The sequence below is a fragment of the Hermetia illucens genome, chromosome 1 (genome assembly GCF_905115235.1).
Source record: "Hermetia illucens chromosome 1, iHerIll2.2.curated.20191125, whole genome shotgun sequence".
Lineage (NCBI taxonomy): Eukaryota > Metazoa > Arthropoda > Insecta > Diptera > Stratiomyidae > Hermetia > Hermetia illucens.
In genome coordinates this window covers 100053904-100078921 of record NC_051849.1, presented here as the reverse complement: position 1 = coordinate 100078921, position 25018 = coordinate 100053904, and the positions used below count along the sequence as shown (strand labels likewise).

General features: G+C 41.6%; 1 protein-coding gene across 8 annotated transcripts in view; it reads right to left on the bottom strand.

Annotated features, from left to right (window-relative positions):
- The window catches only part of LOC119656207 (kazrin), a 414592-nt gene extending 390391 nt beyond the window's left edge, over positions 1–24201 (bottom strand). For 7 of the 8 annotated variants that reach the window (XM_038062602.1, XM_038062657.1, XM_038062661.1 and 4 more), the window contains exon 1: positions 23683–24201. The gene's annotated coding sequence lies outside the window, so the exon portion shown is untranslated. The remainder of the gene's footprint in view (positions 1–23682) is intronic. The other variant, XM_038062622.1, reaches the window with a different exon arrangement.
- Between the last annotated feature and the right edge of the window lie 817 nt (positions 24202–25018).

The window sequence follows — 25018 nt, the reverse complement described above, 5'->3', positions numbered from 1 at the left end:
ACTTATAGCGTCCATGTTAGTAATAACCGACCAAAACAACCAATCATCGTCGGAATGTCGGAGAAAAATACCGCAGCACGTGATGCTAGCTGCCGTATGTATGAACAATAATTCGATGCCATGCGGTTCGCGAAAAAAATTTCTGAAAATTTCAACCCAAAATGCGGAATGCGGTAGGCTGAAAGTTTACGGAGATTCTCGGCCAACTATGTAGACGATATTTTGCCTTTGGAAACAAGGTGAGCTCCATTCATTGCTTCCTAAGCAAGTAAAATATGACCCACACCCACATTCATCCTAAGCAAGCAAAATATGAACCACCCTTCTTTGACATTATAGACAAGTGTAATTACTTATATATATATTTTTTTCGCGTGGTTGGTGATTAGTAGCGCCTTCAGCTTTGGCACTGGGTCCTTGAACAAACGCAACAGATCGGTAGCGTTGAGTCCCGATTTGATGTCGAGAACAGGGTCGTTGGGGAGTCTCAGGTTTTCCCCGTATACCAGCTCCGCGGGACTTGCAGCAAATTCTTCTCGATTGGCTGTCCGAGTGGCAGGACCTGCGTTCAAGAAGGGTCATCTTGGGCTATTATAGCGGCCTTCAGCGTCATGTGATACCGAGCATCCCATTGGACTGCTTGTGGTACGTTTAAAGCCGCGAACTTTTTCCCAACGAAAGAAAAAACGAAAACTCAAACAGCATCCACTGGCCGGCGATTATAATTACCGACACCCCAAATCGTGAAATCCATTCTCGACAGAGGACCTTTGCACAAGATTGTGCAGTCGTGTCTTTCAGACCACCGCGTGAACCAACCGATGATTGTGATGCAATACCTGAAACCGTGCGAGTCTCGCAAAGAGCCAATGATATCGAGGTGAATTGTGTGGAAACTTAATAGACAGGTAGTAGTTTTCTCCAAACTATATTTTTTTGTTTTGAACGTATATTATCGTCATCATCATCAAGGGTGCAACAACCGGTATTCGGTCTACGCCTGCCTTAATAAGGAACTTCAGACATCCCGGTTCTGCGCCGAGGTCCACCAATTCGATATCCCTAAAAGTTCTCTGGCGTCCTGACCTACGCCATCGCTCCAATTTAGGCAGGGTCTGCCTCGTCTTCCTTTTCTACCCTTCTATTATCCTTGTAGACTTTCCGGGTGGGATCATCCTCATCCATACGGACTAAGTGACCCGCCCACCATAACCTATTTTATCCACAACGGGACGGTCATGGTATCGCTCATAGATTTCGTCGTTATGTAGGCTACGAAATCGTCCATCCTCATGTAGAGGGCCAAACATTTTTAGGAGGATTCTTCTCTCGAACGCGGCCAAGAGTTCGCAATTCTTCTTGCTAAGAACCCAAGTCTCCGAGGAATAGATGAGGACTGGTAAAATCATTGTCATTCGAGCGGAACAGTTTTTGTAAGGTGAAATAGGCTCTGTTGGCTGACAACAACCGTGCACGGATTTCCTTATTGTAGCTGTTATCGGTTGTGATTTTCGACCCTAAATAGGAGAAATTATCAACGGTCTCAAAGTTGTATTCTCCTATCCTTATTTTTCCTGTTTGACCAGTGCGGTTTGATGTTGTAGGTTGGTTGGTTTTCGATGCTGACGTTGCCACCATATGCTTTGTCTTGCCTTCATTGATATGCAGCCCAAGATCTGGCGCCGCCTGCTCGATCTTGAAGAAGGCTATTTACTTCTTGGGTGGTTCTTCCGATGATGTAGATATAATATAAATAAATTTCGAATGTTGTTAACCCCGCTATGCCACAGTAGTACAAGCCCTTTTATCTGATTCCCCTCACGACCATATTCCATGAAAAAAAAATTATACCCCCCCTTCAAACATAACACAAAATGGCGCCACTCGCTATATGTAAACGAATTCACAGTCCGCATGTGTTTACAACAAGGTTTTGGAAACGAGTTGAACGGAAAGAATTAGCGTTTTCCCTAAACAAACTAACCAACTTGACAAAACACCGCTCGCCACTCTCCAAAGCACCGGACAAAAATCCTCAAAAAATAATTAGAGATCTACAAAGGAAAAGTTAATAATCAAAGGTGTACTTTCCTACCACCGATCTTATATACTGTAACGAGGCGATCAACATACAGGATACCTTCGGCAAAACATGATAACTCCCATTGAATATTGTAGGTAATTGACACAAAATTCAGTAGTACATTACGGAAGTAAGAAATACAAACTTTTCCTATTGGCCTACAATGAGAAGACTAAACACAGGAGGAGTAAATCAATTGAGAGCACGACATGTCATGGCGTATTCACCGGTTAAGGACGAGGTAGCTAGCTGACCCTTGGCCGTTGTGGCTTATGGGTTGTTCGGTGTGCCGATGACGACTAAATGGTTTTCTTGTTTGTATTCCACAGGCCCATCGCATTTGGCATGCCATAAACAGTTGTGTTCACGCCCATGTGTCCACAACCACATGGTAGTACACCACGGCACTAAGGCCAAAGCTAATACCCAGATTTTTTTCTCACCCACGTACCATAGAAGGTCGAACATGTAAAATGATTTTTTCTACTAAACAGTTTCAAGCAATACGCCGGGGGACGAATATCTTGTGAGTAGTGTTTCTGATCTGCCCAAATAGTCATAGCGCTGGATGCGATGTTAAACTTTCCTCATTTTTCATCAGAATTCTCAATAGTTGGAACCAAATTACCCTCGGCTTCTGGCTTGGAATCAATGAACTTGACGTATCACAAATTACAAAATAACCCTGTATCCAATTTTTGCAGTGATTAAGGGAAAGTTTGTTTGGTTGCCCAGTTTATGAGCTTCCGATTTTTCCGACTTGACTCTCGAAAGCTCATCTTCGCCCCTTTTCCAAATATCCCTCCATCCTCCATCCATTCCCCGCTGGTCAAAAAGTTATTTGTTTCATGCCAACGCTCATTCAGGTCCTACCCCACACGCAGCACTAACAAGTCGGAATATCGGAAGCTCGCGCTTCGGATATAAAGGTTTTGTGTTCATCTTATGTGAGCTATAGCTATAAATCCAACATATGCGTACATATTAAAGGCATAAATATTATTTCCACCCTTAACAAACAAACTCTCTATTACCGAATTCTGTACATATCCATGCATATATAAATTGGTCGTACCTCTATTTCCGGTTTACTTCATGCAAAAAAGTGCATACCTATATATGAATATATAGTACGTATATTGAATACCGCTATTTATTCTACTAATATATATATCTGGATTAGCTGCCCGCAAGCTTCATTAGCATTACACACATATGTCCGTCTGGAGTAATTAATATTGATATACAAATGGCCCAAAAACTTAAAATAAAATGGTTCCTTGTGACCCCTCATTCGTGTGAGCTCACTTCGTTGTGGTATTGACGAATTGATATGAGATGATGACGTCATACACTTTCTAGAATGCACGAAATTCACAACAAAGTTTCACCCTCTATAACTCATTTATATAAATTTTGTGGTTCTAGAACGAACTTAAGGAGAGTTTTCGGCTAAATTTCTAAAATATGCCAATATACTGTTATTAACTTTATCCATGCAGATATCGGAACGGGATTTATTTTGGGGCCTAAATTTCGCTTAGATGCACCGCTGTAATTTTTACAGATTTTTCGTTGGATAGGTTCTGACAACGAGACCTCTTACACTTTTTGTGGGTCATATTTTGAGCCCTCATTTCCCTATGTTTCACCCGATATCAAATGTGGGGCCAGTTTCGAAGAGTACTAATTGATACCCCACATGACTAAATTCTGTGAAAAAAAATTGCAACTTCCACTTGCATGGGGAATCCTCCCTTAAACTTAGCACAAAATCGCGCCACTCTCACAAATTTTCGTGGCAATCGGTCCAGCCGTTTCTGAATAAATCGGGTGTGACAGACGGACGGACAGCAGGTATCGAATCGATTCTGATAAAATTTTATTTCAAACAAAACCTTAAAAAATACAGGCAATGGTTGCCTTCATGGAAATATTGCCATGTACTTTTGCTGCTTCACAACAATCCATAAATAAATGGTGGTTGATTATTGCCGACATTGATCCGCTAGATGAAAATGCACTCTATTGCGTGATAGCTGTGAAATGGACATAGCATTATGATGATAAGCAGATAGAAAGATAGAAAAAGGGTCGATAATAATTTTGTGTTTTGAAATATTTAATTGTATAATCATCAAATCAGGCTTAGGGCCTTCTAGAACAAGATAGATAGTTTTTTAAGGTTGAATGTTTCGCATATATCAAGTTGTTCTTAACATATTTCGATTACTTAGGTAACATTTGGTCGCCTTTCCATCAATGGGCAATAAAAAGATACGTTAGTGTGAAAGTCTGTCCACAGTAGGAAACGGTGACAACCCATGGCAATATACCTTAATTTTGATATTCTTTCCTTTTGTTTCTAACTGTTAAGAAAGTCAGTGCATTCACCTGCATCCAAATTAAATAGAGAATAATGCGTGATTTACGAAAATCAATGCTTTAATTGTCCACATTAAAGTGCCGGAAAACGTAATTCAAATTTCAAATATTCTTAGAAGAAAAAGTTGAGGAATTCTTATTTTAAATCAATTGGGGTTGTAGGTGTTTCCTCTATCTTCCCCTGAATTTTCAATTACAACAGAAAGGGAAACATCTTGCAAGGAACAAAATCGCATCTTGAACTTTTTACAACGAGAAACCTTTCCAAGAAAAGCTCAATAAATAATAGGAAAAGTTTCTTTTAAAGATTTGTACCATCGTTGAGACATGAACGTATATATGTATGTACATACAGAGGTAATAGCCTCTCATTAATTAAGAAGTGCGATAAGATAAATCTTGTATACAGGCTTTAAAAATTACTTGGGAATTGGTTCCAAGTTCTGATACAATATGGCTCAAACTCAGAAGGATTTCCTGTTGACCCAATGTTAACAGAAATAGAAAGTACGCAGGAATTATGGCTGGAAATGAATTATAATTTTAAATTCCTGAGCAAAGCGTTTTCAGGAGGAAGCACATGTTTGCGAATAATTTCAAAGATTCGCCATACGGTATGTGTACTTCTAGTGCGCATAGCTTGGGGTAACAGAATTGATGGACGACACAGTCCATTTACATTGACTGTACTCTCGGAGTTGCCCGGCTACCGAAACGGCTTCTTCCTATTCCGACCTGTTTAATCACATGCTCATAAAATTCGTATTTATTTCTGAGATCAGCTTTGTTGTACATATGTCCACATGTTTGTGCATGTTACTTCCCCAGGTTATGTGTCGTAGCCATACGGGTTTATTGGGACGTTTTATCGAAATCGAGCGTGAAGTCTAATTGACAAAATTCTACCCCCAATTTATTCTGATGCTGAATTTCCACTTGAAAGGTTTGGTTTTAATGATAAAGTGGACTAATACAGTTTGGGCTGAAATGAAAGTGTATTTTCATATCTGGCTGATTAGATGCCTTCGTGTGCATATGATTATTAGGATATTGGATTCATACACATATAAAATATGTTTCCAAGGGAGTTAGAGACTCGTTCTATTCATATGGAAACCTTTACAATAAGATATGGTCCCAGCGGAAGTCTCTTAAATTTACATTCAGAAATTAACGTCTTTTCGACCTCAAATTTCATTTCAATGAACCCTACCACGACCTTAAAAATACTTTGTTACCTGTTTTTCCTAGCACAAAGGAAACCCTAGCGCACATTGTGCCACGTATCTGCGTTCTCGGCAAGAGTAAAATGTTATTTAATAAGGATGTATTGCTTCACAAATATATTAAACACAAAATATGAATGAGTTAAAGCTTCCCCCATCTATTCTCGAGCATCAGAATCTGTTTTACAGTTCGCTAAAAAACTTGGGGACGGAAATGTAAGTTATAAGTTCCTGTTTGGTCTCTCCTTAAAAAAGCTAACCACTCCTAGCACAATTATTGAGGGTGCCCCCCTGCACGACCAACGTTCATTGAGAACAACAATGACACACTATTATTAAATAATGTCTAGTTTCACCAAATGTCTCAGAAAACAGAGAAATATCTGTTCCTGTTCCAGGGATCAATGTGTCAGCAAATGTCTGTCTCGGATAAACGTCTGTTTCAAACAATCGTCTATGTCACACAAACATCTACGCTTGTGTCTGTCAAATGTCTGCGAATTGTCTCAGAATTCAGATAGACAAACACTCTCTCGTTAAATCAATTTCGCACAGCTGAACTTGAGTCATTGCCAGGCAGTTCGAAGCCTGCATTTGCAAAGTGCGCTCCAAAATAAAATTGACATGGACCTCATATATGAGCAATACAAAGATTTTTATAGTGGCATCTGGGTATCGAATAGACGCGGTGAAATTGCCGGATATCGATATTTATTTGCGCCAAGCCTCACATTAGATTAAATGGTTGAAAAACTCGCCTCCCATTCAAGCCACCGCAAGTGAGTCGTGAAACAAACGCCAAAGGTGATATATTCCTCGGCACTCCGCCGCCTGAATATAATGCTGGCATTCCAGAGGGACTCAAGGTCGAAAGCGGAGTCCGCCAGGATTGCATCTTGTCAACGAAATTATTTCTTCTCGTTATCGGTGACGTTCTCCATGCTGATTTTTCCACTGGGGGCCTCTGTTTGCTCTCTTCCTAGGTCGCGGACCTTGGCAAATGGCTCTGAATTTGGAAAGAGAGGCTAGTAGAATTGGACTAAAGATAAACCGAACTTGATTTTCCCCGAGGCATAAATAGCACTAGATACGCTCTAATATCTAGAAATGCAGGTATTTCAACGCTAAGATCAGATTGATGCCGGTCTCAACCTGATCCCAGGTAACTGTGAAAGACACGCTATATACCACCAAAGGATGAATACATACATAAGAATTGAAAAAAATCCTTCTCATTATTTTGAAGGAGAAACTTGGAAAACATTTTATAGAATAGCATAAAATCTCTTGTCTTTATCTGAATCTTTTCATTCTCTTAAAATTGTATGGTTGGCGCGCTATACCCCACACAGGGATGAATGGCAATCATATCATATGTTCCTCGAAAGTTTCAAGCCCTGGGCATCTTCAATTGAGTAGCTTCTATCCTTTTTCCCTAAGTACGTAAATACATTTTTAAAATTTGATCTAATTTACTACAAAATATATGTACATATATGAATTATCCATTTATTCATTACTATAATATACGTAATCCCGCATATTCGTACATGAGTATTACCATTTCCATTTCTAAACGAAATAAATCCTAAATTTGAAATTTAAGAACCAAGATGATGATGATACCAGAGAGAAAAGATAATTATATCATTTTCAAAACATACCTTCTAAGGTAAAAATACTCGTAAGCAATTATCTGTTGGCAGAAAGTACTAGACCTAGATTTTCTTTGTTTTTTTGGGTTTTACCTTCATAACACGTACGTCTTCATTTTAGTCAATTCAATACAGGGTTTATATTGTTGATATGTCCGTTTTATTTTTATTACTTAGGTCCTCAAGGACATACATATTCTTGTCATTAACTTTTTTGGATTAGGCTTCAAAGATAATAAAATATAATACGGTGACCTTCGCAACATACATATTAGGTTAGGAAGAAATTCGTTTCATGTTGAAAAAAGTCGGGAAACCGTAAGCTGGACGCTTCAGGTATGAAAGGTTTTGTGAATTCCGTTTATAAATACATTTGAGTGTACATTTCTCCCATTAGTACGTTGCACGTTATATATGCATAGATTATGTGAAAATATCCGCTTTCAAGTGATATTGACATTCAAAGTCTTGAATTTGCAAAGACGCGACAACTTTGACCTATTATAACTTTGTTAGTAATAGTACGATTCCCACCAAACTTGGTAGGATCATGCTCTATGTTATAGCCTATATTACTGCATTTTCGAGCTCGGATGAACTTAACGGGGGTTTTGCAATCAATCACTAAAAATTATAGCAATATACTATTATTAACTTTATTTGAAGGGATATGGATATTGAGGGCTTTTCGGAGCCTAGGCACCATATAGTGGAAGCCTCTTGATATTGTTTTTTTTAATTTTTCGGCTGGGTAATTTCTGAGAATGGGTCCGTTCAAGAGATGATCATTTTCGGCCCCCTGCACACCCTCACCTTTCCAGCAAATTTTAAAACTAAGACCGGTTTCGGAAAGTACAAATCGAGACCTTTCATTTGTCATCTGATGCAGATCACTAACCTACTTTCCTGTATTTAATTAATCAATTCCACTTCAAAATATTGGAAATGTTCCTCAATGGAGCAACCGAAAATTAGGTAGGGTTCCAGAAGGAAACACTACTACTATACTATAATTAGTACCCCTACGAAAGATGCTTTAGAAGAAATAAGGGGAAGAAAGGTGTAAACAATATAAAAACACCATCAGTAATCGCCCTACACGGTATGGAGTAATTCCGGACACCAGAGCTTATGTTTTTGATTAATATTTTATTTTACTTTGAAAATTTATCTACCTTCATTATAAGAACATAAAAGTGATTAGTTTAAGTAAACATTAGATAGTAAATAACTTTTGTAACTTCATTTTGTTTCGCTTTATTTCAGTTCTCCCTTAAGTGTTTGCAATTACCTTTCCCCTATTTTTGGCAGCAAATTATTATTGTGTAAATTACCTTTGAAAAATAGTGAACAATTGAATTTCCAACTATGCTATAGTTATATATATAAGTGGAGTTGCCATGTACACAGGCCTGCCTTAAAAGGAACTGTAGACATCCCGGTTTTGCGCCGAGGTCCACCAATTCGATATGTCTAAGAGCTGTCTGACGTCCTGACCTACGCCATCGCTCCATCTTAGGCAGGGTCTGCCTCGTCTTCTTTTCTACCATAGATTGCCCTCATAGACTTTCCGGGTGGGATTATCCTCATCCATACGGATTAAGTCACCCGCCCACCGTAACCTATTTAGCCGGATCTTATCCACAACCGGACGGTCATGGTATCGCTCGTAGATTTCGTCGTTATGTAGGCTACATAATCGTCCATCCTCACGTAGGGGGCTAACAATTTGGCCGAGGATTCTTCTTTCGGACGCGGCCAAGTGTTCGCAGTTTTTTTGCCAAGAACCCGGGTCTCCGAGGAATACATAAAGACTGGCAAGATCATTGTCTTGTGCAGTAAGAGCTTTGACCTAATGGTGAGACGTTTCGAGCAAACCAGTTTTTGTAAGCTGAAATAGGCTCTGTTGGCTGCCAACAAGCGTACATGGATTTCATCATCGCAGCTCTTATCGGTTGTGATTTTCGACCCTAGATAGGAGAAATTATCAACGGTCTCTAAGTTGTAGTCTCCTATATTTATTCTTCCTGTTTGACCAGTGCGGTTCGATGTTCTTGGTTGGTTGGTTTTCGGTGCTGACGTTGCCACCATATATCTTGTCTTGCCTTCATTGATGTGCAGTCCAAGATCTCGCGCCGCCTGCTCGATCTGGATGAAGGCAGCTTGTACGTCTCGGGTCGTTCTTCCCATGATGTCGATATCGTCAGCATAGGTCAGTAGTTTGGTGGACTTAAAGAGGATCGTACCTCTTGAATCTACCTCAGCATCACGGATCACTTTCTCGAGGGCCAGGTCAAAGAGGACGCATGATAGGGTATCCCTTTGTCGTAGACCGTTGTTGATGTCGAATGGTCTTGAGAGTGATCCTGCTGCTTTTATCTGGCTTCGCACATTAGTCAGGGTCAGCCTAGTCAGTCTTATCAACTATATGCTATATGTTCTGTATATAAGTGGAGTTCCCATGTACTCAAGGTTCCTTACATAAGGATGCACAAAGCGATTACCTGAAACATCCTACTTCCGGTTTACGACTTGCTATTGCATGGGGACCGTTCGATGCATGCTTCAAAATATGCTTAGAGAATTAAAACGAAAGTAGATATCATTATAATACGTCATATTGTTATTCCTGAACGTATTTTCTAATAAAATATGTAAAAATTGGAATATGTGAGAAAAAAATCGAAAAAAAATTAACGCTATAATAACTTCTTAATAGGAAACCTTCGAAATTGAGGGAATCTTTAGTTGTTATCTTCCCGTAAGGCAATACAAGACTATATACGTGGAACTTTGGTGATTCATCGTAAACTGCAGTTTAGATGCTTCCACTATACAGGTCCGATATTGCACCGTCCTTCAAAACTCCTTACGATAAGAAGGGTTTGTGAAAGGAACTTAGCGATTTTTTACCTAATCCGTAGAAGTTCCATAAAGATGGTCTGAGAGTAATTAGACACTACCCTACCTCTGCCCTGGAGACAGCGTAACGGAAGTGGTTACTGGGCGTTGTTTGTCCCCTTATATATAATTTATAACACGCCATGGGTATGAATTATATTCATGTTACCCGCGCACCAAGTTCAAACCTAAGCCCTCCGAAGCTGATCTAATTTGTGTTTAACAATATGAAGAAGATCTGAGTCAACCATCCACTTGATGACGGACCGAACCGATTGAAGAGAAACTTTTTTCCTTGGTTTCTGGTCGACGGACTCCCCTATCCTGGGCTAGAATCCAAATTTACAAAAATGTATCTAATGCACCTTCACGCATTCCCACTTAATTCTGTGCACGAAAGCATACATACCACCCAGTGTGGCAATATTGTGAGAAATCGGACGCAAGGAAGCGACAAACTAGTATCCCCAATGAGGTTCAGGCTGGACGCTGTAGATTCTTCAGATAGATTTTTTCTCGTTACCAGAAGAAGAGCAGAATATAGGGAAGCTGATAACGTGGACGTTATTGGTCCATTGCCGGGGAAAAAAAACAGAGCCAAGTCTCTCGTACACAATGAACCTAGGAAGGTTTTGAGCCGATGACACAAGGAGGGACTGCGGAAGAAGGTGAAGCTCCTTGGGAATGGAAGTGGCTGTCCCCGGGCGGACCTACACTGGACACAGTAGACTCCCCGATTAGCGCTAATGCGTCCAAGTAGCGTAAGATCAACACATCTGTAGGGGCCAACTCTTTATTGTGCTCTGCACTAAGGCTTAAATTCAGGCTTTCCACGGCGATTACACACGTCCATTTTATTGAACACTATCCGCAAATTTCGTTAGCTTATCCATATACAAACACATGCCTGTCTCCAGTAATTGATATTGATATTCAAATAACTAAAAAAAGCTAAAAAAGAAGAGCGAAAGTGTCTCCATGGGCCTCACCGTTCATATAAGTTCAATTTATACATATGATGATGACGTCATACACGTCTTAGAGTGCAATAAATTTACATGAAATGCAATACTTTGACTTTGAATAATTTCGTTAATAATAATTAGATTGCGTTCAAAATTCCAGAATTATGTCCTATATTGTCGCCTATGCTGATGCCAACTTTTGTATTTCGAGGTGAAACTGTAGGGGGCATATTTTCAAAATATGGTAATATACTATTATTAATTTTATTTGTGCAGATATGGGAGTTGGATGTATTGTGAGGCCTAGATTTCAAATATATGCTTCACTGTAGTCTTTTTCAGATTTTCGGTTGGATAGGTTCCGAGAACGACACCAATTTTACTTTTTGGGACATACATTTTGATCCCTCACTCTCCTATGTTTCACCTAATACCATAAATAAGATCAATTTCGGAAAGTACCATTTCATTTGGTACCCCACATGACCATATTCTGTTAAAAAAAATTTGACACTTCCCAATCTCCTTGGTGACAGAGAGATTTGTATCCTGACTGGATATTGGATGCCAGTCGACTCAGCGGTGAATGAATAACTGAATTAAATCAAGGGCGAGTGCAATGCTGACCACCTTCCCTCCTACAGTCTACTACAGTTATAGTCTTTAATGATTGAGCTAACACACTTCAAGGCCCGGATCAAATTGATTTGTTGCGCCAGCGATTATTATTAAAAGGGATAGAAATTTATGAGCTAGCAACTTACTAATTTCCAAACTTGACTGCTACCGACATGTCAACAACACCTCGGATAGGGACTGAGCACGTGATTGGTTTCCGAGATGTGCGCACGCTTCTCAACAATGGTATCAAGGATTCCTAGAATGCCCACTTTTTCGAACTCGAGCAAGAATTCCAACTATTAAACTAGACATGGGACTCTGGAAAGTACTCCTCTCTCTGGCTACAATTATAACAATGTACTTTTGTACTCTGGAAAGCAAAGTGGTAGCAGGTTAACCGCTAAACAATACGAGAATGCATAGGCAGAAGGTTTACAAAAACATATGCAATAAACTAGTATTCGTCCATCGGGATACGAGAAGCTTACACTTTATCAGCCTCACTACGAGATTTTCTTAGGCATTTGCATAATTTTTCTTCTAAAATTTTGTTTAAAGAGAAACCTCAATACTGTACCAATTTATCTGCTCGTCTATCCTTTTGTCTTCCGTGGTGTAAATGCTACTTCTACCCACAATTTTACTACCCGACAGGAATGTATCTTTCATTTCGAACTGTTTCTCACTAAAATGTAATTTTATATCACTATAACAGTATCACGTCACACTGGTTTCGCTGACAAACCAAGGGTCGGTTGCACTAGCTTTTACGACTTCCTGCCTACCGAAAACTGGTTCGTATAAAGTTTTCATAAGGAAACAGGATAGCCCTCATACCTAAAGCTTCCCATTTCCAGTTTACGACTTGTTTTCTGTCAGTCTTTTCTACAGGTTTGCACAGTTTCCATGTTTAATTCATTCTTCCTAATTCAAGAGAAAATAGTTTTAAAACTTAACATTCTTTGATTTGTTTTCTTTTACGAAATATTTATCAGAGGTTGAAAAGTTTCCCGGATTTATTTGTTACAGCCTGACGTTGAACTGAAGCTATGTAAAATATTTTCCTGTAATGCGCACGTAATGTCCACAGCAGATTCAAGTTGTCGATTTTGTCGTGGAAAAATTGCGAGAGAGGCGCCTTCAATGGTATGGTCACGTAATTCGCGCTAACGAGAATTCACTTGCGAAAATTGATCTGAACATGGAAGTCGATGCTAAGGGACCAAAAGGCCGGCCGAAACAACGGTGGCTTGATACGCTGGATTGGGATTTACAAGCCTTGCGATTGCATTCAGATCAGGCATTTGATAAAATAAAATGGCGAAACCTATCAAGACGAGCCGACTCCACTTGTGAACGGGATAAAGGCTGAAGAAAGAGTAGGTTAAGTGATATTTCTCCTCCTCGGACAGAACGTTGACGTTTTAGGGCAGTCAGTAGTAGTTCACTACCGCACTAAGATTGTAAAAAAGCATGATTATGGGATCTAATATCTTAAGTTCTCCAAGTGGTGAGAAATCACAGACTTCAAAGCCTTATAAACAATATTTATAAACAATCAAGTCGCGGCCGAGGCGGGGATTTTGGAAGCTTCACCAAATCCATGTCTCCCATGGAGAAATCGTGGAGGACATGGTTTCCAACTCAATCGAAAACTGATATTTAGTATCGACGACGCAACTAAAATTAAAGAAACTCTCACTTTGGATGATACTGGAAACCAGACTACAGCCGGCCCATCTGCTCCTTACTGACTAAATCGACCCGTAAACGGAAAAGGAAGACTTGACAGAAGGAAACTTCAGCCACTGCTTCACAGGAAGGGCAGAAGATAGGAAAGCTGTGACGTGGACGTTATGGGTCCATCGCCGGTATATAGAAACAGTGGACACCTAGGAAGGCTCTCAGCCGATGACACAAGGAGGGATTGCGGAAAAGGTGAAGCACTGGATGCAGCAGGCTCGTCGGTCAGCGGTAATGCGCGCAAACAGCATAAAGTCAACATTATTGTGCTCCGCACTAAAACTTACATTTAGGCTTCCCGCGGTAATTACGACGAGTGTATCGAGAATTAGTCGAATCAACGAGAGGGATCGCAATGAAACTGGTCACACACGGAGCCAAGCTGCAACCTCATTTATGTTTCCTCTAAGCACGGAACAATATCAGAGGCACAATTTGAGTTTAGAACGAAGTCAATGTTTAATAATCGAGTTTTCGAAGTTAGGCTCCCCCATTTGGAGTGTACTGATGGTCAAAGGGTAGTTCAGGTCCCAGAGTGAAACGTGGATTGATACCCGAGATGGAGCATAAAACCTGCGGAACGCCTGCTGAACCAACACCAATAGCTCTACTACCAAACCCTATCTCGACCTCCACCTATTGACCGCTGGGAGCTCTTTCTTAACGAGAAGGAACCTTGGACAGGACGGATAACACAACGACGAACTCGGCAACGACAACGGAATATCGATTTGCCCATTCCCTCATGGAACGTGCGCTTCCTATACGGAGATGGAGCTGCTAAGCAGCTAGCCAATATAAGGACTGGTTTTCTGGAGAAGAGCCATTACACCATGTATCATAGTGGCCCTCCAGTAAACCATGTGCTCGAAGTACGTTTCTTAGTCAGCCAAAAAATGAAACCTGCTGTTTTCGGCTATGAGCGAGAAGCTATGCAAACTGCGCCTGCGAGGCAAATTTAGAAATATAAGCCTCATTAAGGTCCACGCCCCCACAGAAGAGACTGCCGAGTCAGAGAATGCTACCTTCTACGAGGCAGTTGAACAGACCCTCGAAGCCTGTCCCAAGTATGATATCTAAATGGTACTTGGAGAATTCAACAGTCAAGTAGGAACCAAGCCAGTATTCAGGCGATACGTTGACTCCCATAGCTTACATAAGGATACCAATGATAACGGACTGCGGATTATTTAGTTAGTAGTATCGCACGAAATGGTTGTTCGAAGTAACTGGTTTGCGCGGGAAGCGGTCCACAAACATGCGTGGGCTTCTCCAGACGGGACCACTTTCAACCAAATTGACTACGTGCTGAATGAAAGCCGCCACTTCTGAGCCTTGATGCATGTGAGAGCATATAGGGGGGCCAAAATATAGAATCGGCTCACTACCTCGTTGGCATAGTGCTCCAGACTCGAATTACAGCACCGCCTCAATCCCCTCTGACAATCAGGTGAGAGTGAATACTGAAGCCATTCACAACACAGCCCTCCGTAATACCTATAAGGGGAAATGGATGCCGCAATAACTGCAGCTAATAGATGCCCTTGAGATGAAGCATCAACAAATGATCTCCACAACCTCCTGAAGAACGTTATCATTGTTATCAAACAACCCCCCCCCCCCCTTGCAAAAGGAGTGTGAACGACTGGTTCGACGATAAAAGTAAGCTAGCAACGGAACGGAAGAATGCTGCATATCGAGTAATATTGCTTTCTCAAAGAACGCGGGCACACACAGATACCTACCAAGAAATCTGTCAGGCAGAGAAGCGACTTCATGGACAGAAGGAGGAAGCCTGGGGGAACCAACAGGTCCATGAACTCGAAAAGTACAGGGAGCAAACCGCACTAGGACGTATTTTGATGAAATGCTCAACAACCAAAATATCGGCGAGTTGCAAGTCCTGCCAACTGAAGACGACGGACAAATGCTGCCACCACTAAGCTTAGAAGAAACCATCCAACATCCACTGGGTTAAAAACCATAAGTCGACAGGTTCCGATGGAATTACAACCGAACCGATTAAATATGGAGGTGACCAATTACACCAAATGCTTCATCAACTAATGCTCAAAGCGTGGGACAGCGAATCAATGCCTGACGACTACCAACAAGTCATTATCTGTCTCATACATAGAAAGGAAGATATCGCGTTGCTGAGTATCATCTATAAGATATTCTCCGCTATCTTGCTAGGCCGGATAGCCCCATACGCCCAGAACACCATTGGCTCATCGACTATAAAGTCGCGTATGAGATCATAGCCAGTGTAAAGTTGTTCACTGCCATCAGAGAATTCGGTATCCCGATGAAACCAATAAGGGCCTAACCAATGTGCGAGGCCAGATAAAAGCAGCAGGATCACTTTCGAAACCACTCGACATCAATAGTAGTCTAAAACAGGAGGATGCCCTACCGTGCCCTACCGTGAAGAAAGTGTTTCGCGATACAGGCGTAAATGGGAGAGGCACCATCCTCTTTAAGTCCACCCATTTACTGGCCTCCGCTGACGCTCTTAGCAAAAAACATTGCAAACTTTTGGGCGCGTTAGAGACAAGAATCAACCGAAAAATTTTTAACTCCTTACATAACGACGAAATCTATGACGTCTAATCGTGGATAAAATCCGACTTACTATGATGAATGAGGATACTCCAGCCCGGAAAGTTTTTTAAGGGCAACATCTATGGTAGGAAAAGAAGATGAGGCATACCGTGCCTGAGATGAAGCGATGGCGTAGGTCAGAACGCCAGACAGCTTTTAGATATATCGGATTGGTGGACCTCGGCGCAAAGCCGGGGTGTCTGGAGTTCTTTATTAAGGCAGACCTAGACCGGATACCGATTGTTACGCCGTTGTTGATGGTGATGATGAGGCTGGTTTAAAGAGGCTGCAGGAACTAGTCCCGACTCTTCATTTTTCTCGACCGGCCCAAATTCACTATTGTGAATTCCGAGGTGCGCAGGCAGAACATTTCACACGCAATGCAGGGAGCATCATCCGCATGTTAAACAGAACCTGGGCATTGATTTTAGACACTGAAAGGTAAATCTCATGAAATCAAGGAGGGATAAATCCACTAACGTGTGAGCATGTTATTCAAACTCGACCAAAAAACTCTGAAGGTGCTCAGAAACAGTAACCATATGGTGCGGATTTTTTTCTGGGAAAGTTGAGTTTGAAATATTGTATATCAGGAAAATGTAGAGCATCAGTTTAGTTTCGAGAACGAAAAAAAATGATGGTCATCGACTATAACAAAATGGAACAAATTGCAGCATGTTCCATGCACTTCTGCACATATTACAGGGTAAATCCTACCTGTTAGTAACTTCTCGTATATCTTTAACGGAACCAAGGGAAAGAAAGGGACACAAAGAGACGGAGACTGATGAACGAATCGCACCTCAGCTAACCAGACGCCGCAAATCCGAAAAGCCTTTAAATGGGAAACAAAAGAATGCTTTGCATGAAAAGAAGTGATCTTTTGCGGATGAGGACATGGCACTGCTTCATCTTCAAATGCAGATATTCTCAACGAAATCGATCGGCTGTTTGTGAGCACATAGACCGTGGCATACGCTTCTAACTGTTTTCTATTAGATTTTATACTAAGCTTATGGCGAAAAACATAAAGGTTGGTCAAGTTACTCAGAATGCCAAATCCTCCTCCTATCTATTAGCAGTGAGGCTGATAAAGCTGCAGGACCGCACTTTATTTTTCTGGAGCAACAAGTTCGATTTAACGAAATCATTGAAGCAACCACGGAGGCTGCGATGCGATGATAAAACCATAAGGCCGAGAGCCGGTGTCCCGATATCAAATTTTTATGAAGTAACCATGCTGGCACAATTCTGTTGGAATACCCGATACACAATAATGGCGAGAACGAAAACGTCATAGTAACCTCGGCTTACTTACCCTATGATCCTTTGTGTCCTCCGAGCATGTAAGAACAAAGGGATCTGGTAGCGTATGCTGAATTAAGTGGTCTTGAACTCTTAACAGGTTGTGATGCGAACGAAAAGGCCATTCCTTTCAACACTTCAGAGTATCTGGCATAGATGATATCTATCTAACGATGCTAAAGGAGAGTACGGAGCATTTAAAGTGAATTCTAATAAACATTTTTCTATCATGCCTTGCGCAATTTCAAACATATCAGCTCAAAACCATTCTCGTAGAAATGTCTGTAGAGGCGGGTTCAGCGTAACATTCGTGAGAGGGCGCCAAAGTTGTCCCCATGAAAATCAACATGCTTATCAGCGTGGCAATCCCTATGAGTCTGCGCATCATTCCTTGCTTTTAAAGATAGAGGATGCAGCTCTGAAAAGCAAGTACGCGATGAGGTTTTCGTGAACATTGAAGGTACGTTTGACTGTGCACTTTTCCAAAGCGATACTGACGCCGCCAGAAAGTATGGTTTCGATGTTGAATCAGGGCCTTGAAGTGTGCTAGAGCACTTCATTCAAGACCGTAACGGTACACTAGGAGGCAATGTGGTCAGCATTGCGCTCGATATTACTTTAATTAAGTAGATCCAAGCTATGCTCGGGTGTTGATGGTTACCTGACCACAGAAGCAGCAAAAGGTTGCCTCTAAAGAAACGTGCCTTTGCCACTTCTATAGAGTATGTTGACCGCCTCATCACTATGCGAACTGGCTAGCTATCGATCGGTATCTCCGAACAAATATACAACGCACTGTTGATTCGTTCGGTAGTTGGTGCCTCACTAATAATCTTAGGAAGACACGACCGCTCCAGTTCCGCCGAACAAATGCCGCAGGTAGAGCAGTGGATGCGTGTGTAATTCCTATCGAGTATCAACCCACCCCGTCTTTCCGACCCCGTCCATGCGGGACCACCATTTAGGTATTCCTTCGTTTGCTTTAAGCACTTATCCTTCTGTTCCTTTCTGATCTTCTCCCTCACCAACGACGATTGCGAAGGAAACCGTAAGCCAGTCTTCCTTCGACCTTAGCAGCTCCTGGCCAATGCTTACTTCAGATTCCTTCAGTTCATTGTGAACCTTGTGCAATGGAAAATCACATGCTCTGGATCCTCAAGTGTACCGCCCTATCCAGAACAATTCGCCGATTCATCCAGCCAAATGCGGTTCAGGTTCTGCCAGTGAAGAACTGGTCCCTTAATATTGGAAATGAGCCTTTGTTTACCGAATCTTCGTAGACTCGTCCAATCTGTGTTGCCAGAAATCATTCGATTCTGAGCTCGCCGTATTCCAGCGTTCTGTTTTCATAGTACAGCACACTCATTTCTTTCGACAGAAATATTGACAGATATCTTGTGCGCCACACCAATACATGCCACTTCGCTACAAGCAATCTCACAGTGTATTATCCCACCAATATTCGACAACATTTTGGAAAGTACCATAATAGCACTGGCTGCCTTCTGGTGTTTGTACCTTAGGTGTTCTCTAAAATGATGTCAATTATCACCCTCAGGCATTTGACAGCCTCCTTAGACCTGGCATAACATCCACCATAGGGTAGCCGTATTGCAAAAAATGGTATGTCTAAGTATTACCGGTGCTATGAGCACAACACACAGCTCTAAATGCATTACTCAATTTACAGCCCTTTGATATATATGTATGGTCAGAGCATTGCAACAATTTGGGCAAATATATTTGGGGGTAGGAATCAGAAGGATACGTGCCGGGATATACTAACGTCTTCTACACCGGTAGTTCAAAACCAGAACAGAGTTCTGGAGCAGAAGTTTGCTTCTCGAGTAAAATTGACAGCCAGATTTTTCCCCTGAGACAACATGCAACGGTCTTCCGGGCTGAAGTGTATGCGATCCTACTGCAGCAGTCTGTGTGATTGGAGGCCGGTTAAAGGGTAGACGCATCGCAATGCAGTGGCAGTCAAGCTCCACTGAGGGCGTTGAGTAGTCCAACTGAACCGATTGAACTATATTTCTAGATAGAATACAGATTTGGGGTGCATGAACAGTGTGGTGAAGGGAAAATGAAATCCCGGTACCTTAGCAAAAGAGGGTTAAATTTCCCCCATTTGGGCATCGAAATCAGGCTCCGGTGGAAAAGATAACAAATGGTAAATAGCGGGCAGTGCTATACTCCAGAATCTCACATGGGATGACCTAAAACGCGTTATCAAGAAAACAGCGGAAGCAGTGTGTGGATGTGAATCCCGACCCTGAACAAATGAAAATTACGAAGATCCCCGACGACTAAACTAAACTAAACTAACTGAAACGAAAACATTTTGATGAAGAATAAAAGGATATTGGCGATCCCATTGTGAGCAACGACACAAGACAGGACCAGAAAGTATTGAAGAGAGAGCTGAGAGCTGCATATCAATCCAAAACCACTATTGAGGAAAACGAAAACAGAGCAATCATTGGAGACGAAAACGAAGCACGTGATAGACCCAGCATCTAATTCCAAAAAACTTCTCACCCTTTCACACACAAGTCAATCATCTGAACTTACAAGAATTATCATCATCATCATCAACGGCGCAAAAACCGGTATCCGGTCTCAGCCTGTCTTAGTAACGAACTCCAAACATCCCGGTTTGGCACCGAGGTCCATCAATTCGATATCCCTAAAAGCTCCCTGGCGTCCTGGTCTACGCCATCGTTTCATTTCAAGCCGGGTCTGCTTCGCCTTCTTCTTCTATCATAGATATTGTCCTTATAGACTTTTTTGGTGGGAGCATCCTCATCCATACGGATTAAGTGATCCGCTCACCGTAACCTATTGAGCCGGATTTTACCCACAATCGGATGGTTATGGAATCGCTCATAGATTTCGTCATTATGCAGGCTACGGAATTGTCCATCCTCATGTAGGAGGCCAAAAATTCTTCGAAGGATTCTTCTCTCCAACGCGCTCAAGGGTTCGCAATTTTTCTTGCTAAAATCACAAGCCTCCGAGGAATACACGAGGACTGGTAAGATCATCGTCTTGTACAGCAAGAGCTTTGACCTTATCGTGAGACGTTTCGAGCGGAACAGTTTTTTTAAGCTGAAATCGGATCTGCTGGCTGCCAACAACACTGCGCGGATTCCTTCGTCATAACTGTTATTTGTTGTGATTTTCGACCCTTGATAGGAGAAATTATCAGCGGTCTCTAAGTGGCAGTCTCCTAGCTTTATTCTTCACGTTTGACCAGTGCGGTTTAATGTTGTTGGTTGGTTCGTTTTCGGTGCTGACGTTACCACCATATACTTTGCCTTGACTTCTTTGATGTGCAGCCCAAGATCTCCGCCTGCTCGGTCTAGATGAAGGTAGCTTGTACGTCTCGGGTGGTTCTTCCCATGATGTCAATATCGTTAGCATAGACCAGTAGTTGGATGGACTTAATGAGGATCATGTCTCTTGCATTTACCTCAGCATCACGGATCACTTTTCCAGGACCAGGTTAAAGAGGACGCATGATAGGGCATGCCCTTGTTTTAGACCGTTGTTGATGTCGAATGGTCTCAAGAGTGATGTTGCTTTTATCTGGCCTCGCACATTGGTCAGGGTCAGCCTAGTCAGTCATACCAGTTTTGTCAGGGTACCGAATTCTCTCATGGCCGTGTATAGTTTTACCCTGACTATGCTATCATAAGCGGCTTTAAGTTCGACGAAAAAATGGTGGAACTGATGTCCATATTTCAACAGTTTTCCATCACTTGCCGTACAGGGAAAATCTGATCTGTTGCTGATTTGCATGGAGTGAAGCCTCTTTGATATGAGCCAATGATGTTCTGGGTGTGTGGGGCTATCCGATCTAGCAAGATAGTGGAGAATATCTTATAGATGGTACTCAACAACGTGATATTTCTATAATTGCCGCACTGCATGATATCTCCGTTTTTATGTATGGAGCATATAATGCCTCTTTGCCAGCCGTCAGGCATTGATTAGCTGCTAAGGCAATTTTTATAAACCTCGATACGCAACAAACGAAGTTGGTCTACTACGAATTAATGAAAACAAGTCGAAAATTATGACCCAAACGAGAAAAATGACGCCCATTAGACAATTAGTGGACAACTACAACTGACGAGAGGCAATTGACAAAATAGAACGATGAATTCAAGTCGCAAACAGAGTCTTCTGCTCGGTCCTGCCGATTTTGAAAGCCAGCTGCATACATAGGAAAGGAAACGTCCAAGTATACAACGATCGACCTGTGCTATCCTACCTAACACAAACATCCGAAAAACTGATCAATACCTTCGAGAGGAGGGTCGTGAGGCAAATAATAGGAGCTAAACGAGAGGGCAGCCAGTGGCAAATCAGACACAACTATGAGTTAAAATTAGTAAAACTTCAGAAGTTGCGATGGACTGGCCATGTTCAACGTGTGTACAACACCAGGATGCCTAACGGGGCAGAGAAATGGACAAAGACCGGTAGGAAAACCGCGAAAGCACTAGACAGATTCGATCGAATGATCGAGATGGTTGGAGGGAGAAAATCCAGAAGACCAAAGCGCGAATTGAGATGCAGAACCTCGACAACGACAATGGAAATTGAAATGTCAGAGGCATTAGCTAATGCTCCTATCAAAATCGGAGAAGAAGCTAATAGGTGGCAGAACCCAAATGCTTCAAGACACACCATATTTTCCTGTCAGAACCAAACAAACATACTGGAAAATTTCTGCTGCCGACAAGCAGGAAAACTTATAGAAGTATTGTGGGCATTCCGATTGGCCATAATTCACTAGCTGGATATATGTTCATAACAGGAATTTTACAAGATCCTGTTATGAAGGGCATCTACGGAACATTTCCTTTGTGAACGCCCCACCTATGGACGTATCCGATATTAGATTTTTGGAGCTGATGTGCCTCAATTACAGCGGTCAACATCAGTTCCACTAACGCAAATCCTGCGATACAAAAACGTGTCAATTACATTGGATCACTACCGTCTGAGTGTTCGAAATCTATCCCTCTAACCCACCTTAGACACACCCACACAACACAAGTGATATTGAGTTACTAGGTGATATGTTGCCTCCTCTCGGAACAACTTCAAGCCGACACTTGGTAATAATCGCCTGAAGGCTACCTAATAAACAATATCCTGCTGTTCCCTTGTCGCCCTAATCAAAATATTATCTATATCGTCAGTCGTGATCACCTAGTAATTAAGACATTACTTAGTAAGATGAAATCTTTAAATAATAGAAGGCAGACCCAATGAAAACAATTGACAGTGTACTGAGGAGCGGCACAACTGGTGCCCGGAATTCGCATATATATATGTATAAGGAAATTGTATCCCGTGGCAGGAAATAGCAGCTAAAGTGCTTTTATTCTTTCAACTTTAATTCTGTAGACTTATGAACTTGTCGCTGTAATGTAAAAATTGTTTTCGGTCTCACGATTAAACAATTTTTCATGGAGAAATAATATTAGAAAATATCAATTCTCAATTCGTCCCCCCAAATGAAATATTAATGATATTTTTAAAACATAATTTTCACTGAATAATAACTCCTTTTCTGTCCGGTACATATAACGAAGGAAGGAACCTCCCCTCTCATCCAATAAAATGTTATTCGAACTCATTCGCTCATCCGGATTACTCGTTATGCCTATGTGTCACCCGGTAAAACATTAATGTAGTCTCCTGACAATGATTGATTCGAAATCTATATCTCGTATCCTAGAAGTTTATAGACTTTTCCATTTTTTACTTCCATTTCGGCTTTCTAAAGTCCCCGAAGCACTTTACTTATGATGGTTGAATTCGTAATAACCCCGGACGTAAATCATTATTTTTGGAATGTTTACTCCAGAGGATGTATTACGTAGGAATTCCATTACGTTAATTTCAGGAATTCATTTTCATTACTTTCCTGGAATTTGACGAAAATTCTTCACAAAATACTTTCGCCGAAAGGATAAATGACATCATTTAGAAAAAAATAACAGTTCTTCATTAAACAATCTTTCAGGACGCTGGAGGGAAATATGGTGTATGGCGTTATTTTGAAGGAGAGTGTATAAGATAGTAGGACATACTTGCTAACGAGTAATCACCAAGGAGGCAGCATATCTGGAATGTCGGAAAAGAACAGTTGGGAGGATTAAGTGGCTACTTACAGTCCATTGTTGAGAATCCGCCTAGACGAATGATTAATCCCAAGATGAATTCGGCAGTCAGAACTCAATCTAGTTTAGTGAGTAATCACTTTCAGCATCACAAGACTTGGGTTTTCTCAACTTGAATACACTCAACCTGATTTTCTGTGTTAATACCACAAAAACTTCGAATTTCTAAAAAAATGCCACATTTGGTATTAATTCTGCACTCATTGCACGTCACTGCACTTCACCACTAAGGTTAGTTACCATCCCCTCTGTAAGGAAACAACTTCCACTGAGAATTACTTTATTTGCCTTTAGTTTAGGTATCGAAGCGCGACTATTGTTGACAATAGGCTCGCCTACGGAAAAAATTCAATTACACTTGATTAATGCGTTACTTGGACAATTGTTGGAGATAGTCCATAATTGGATAGAATGGATGAGTAGAGCCACGAACAATGCGAGAAACGTCCCCCAGCGGCTTTCTGCTGAACGAGCGACCGATTAAAATCGCGACGAACTTTCAACTAAAGCCAAGCCAAACTTTGTGACCCGAATTTGCGCAGGCAGAGTTCCTTCGGCCATAACAAAATTACCCCTCGTGGCTCTCGGCAAGAGCATGAAACTCTGCCATTTCGCTACCTACCCACGCTAACCGCCAGTAATTGTAACGCGTCATGCGCACTTGACACATTAAAGTTTGCTAACGTGCCCCGAACGTGGCGGCAACACTGCTCCCTTGTCCAAACACCACCCAGCGCGCTTCGATGTGCATAACTGCAACCAAAGCTACCCCACATTCCAAACAACCCCGAGAGCTGAGCAGTAAGCGGACGCATACTGGGCGTCTGCACTTGAGAGAGGGAAAACTTCTGTGGAAAACACACTCATCGATTTTCCGATGATTTGCAAGGGCGACTCAAGCATTGCATTTGCATTAGTTGAGGGTGGTAGTTACGTGCGGCCGTTGTGTGGGGCAAAGGTTGGGAGGAAGTTCGAAAACGGTGCGGTTGGTGATGTAGCGGCTTGTTTGCGGGGATGGAACTGTTTATGCGGGAAAGGTATTTTCGATACATCCGAAAGTTCGTTGATTTAAACTAATGGAACTTTAGGCGAACTGACCATCTGGAATGAAACTCTTGAGCGAAGAGAACCAGTCGAACATGTTTTCTTCAGTTGGAAAAACTATTTACTTTTCCTGGACTACAGTAAACTGAGCAACTAATTGAAAATTATTGGAATTTTCTAAAGATATTTCAAAGGGTGGCCAAATTATACAATCTGAAAACAATTTCTTCGAACCCTGCTTTCTGATGAATTCCGTTTTGTCGTAGCGCGTCACGTTTTTTCA